Here is a 1,319-nt window from a genome sequence, read left to right as displayed (position 1 = left end):
GGTCTATGATTTTGTGATAATATGAACCACATTAAATAAATGAATATTGATAAAGCTAAAGAATTCGCTTTTTAAAGAATTTTAAAAAGTAACATGAAAACCTACCACAAAATAAAATTTCTGCATGTTGATTAAGGTAATAAAAAGTAAATAAATAATTCTGCATGTCAATAAATGTAATTTAAGAAAAAAGGGAAAATAAAACAAGTGCAAACAATTTTGGGAGTAGTTTATGATAATGTTAAAGAAATAAAAAAGTAAAATAAATAAGATTCCTTTTTTTAAATCTTCCAAAATAACATTTCTGCACGTTTACAAAATTACAGAAAATAAAATGAAAATCAAGCAAAAAAAAATGCTAATAAATTTGGGAGTAGTTTGTGATGAAGCTAAAGCATTTAAAACAAAGTTAATAATAATAAAATTACATTTATGCATGTTGATAGCTAATAAAAATAAAATGAATAAAAACAAAGAAATAAATACATTTCTGCAACAAAAAAAAAGAAAAGTAAAAAAGAGGCAGAAATAAAAGTACAAATGCAAATACATTTTGGAGCAGTTTGTGATTTATGTAGGTGTACTTAAAATATTTACAATTAGCACAGTCCACTTATGATCAAATCATGTGAAAAAGCTGTTGATACCAAGGGCCGGTTGCACCAGCTGTACGCAAGTTACAACTTAGCCTAGTTTTGAGGTAAATTGGCACTAAGTTACAACTTATGCACTACTAAAAAAAATTTAGTTGCACCATTACACTTAGTTAGAGAGAACAATATGTAAATAAACGTACTTGGGTTACTTTAAGCGCTTTTTCAACACCTCATCTACAGCGTCCCTCTGTGTGCTTTGGTCTGTATTGCGCATGTCAAATGAAATCAGTAATAATAAATAAATGGCATTTCTCATGTTTTTTAAATTTTCTTTCAGTATTTATTGATCCTTATATTTCAATTATGGTTTCTGAATGTTATTTACAAAGCTAGCTTCCCTATATGCCATAATGTTTTTCATGATTAAGTATCATTTTTAATGGAAACTTATTTTTACCGTTAGTTACATGAGGCAAAATAAGTTAGAATGAAGGATAAATTGAAATTCACAGCATTTAAACAAGTTCTGCTTGCGTATTTGAAGTCTTCTATTCTATTACCATTTAGGGTAAACTTCATATTATCCGGTTACACATTACTTTACGGAGAGCTTATAAAGTACTAGCTAGCTGCCTTACGAACAACTGGTGTAACCAAATAATGTATAGATTTAGTTACAAACTAGCTAGTAGTTACAAAGCTTCTAGTGTGGATTTAATGTTC

This window comes from Sinocyclocheilus grahami, unplaced genomic scaffold (assembly GCF_001515645.1).
Source record: "Sinocyclocheilus grahami isolate Dianchi unplaced genomic scaffold, SAMN03320097.WGS_v1.1 scaffold14390.1, whole genome shotgun sequence".
NCBI classification, from domain to species: Eukaryota; Metazoa; Chordata; class Actinopteri; order Cypriniformes; family Cyprinidae; genus Sinocyclocheilus; species Sinocyclocheilus grahami.
Note: the sequence above shows the minus strand (reverse complement) of the source record.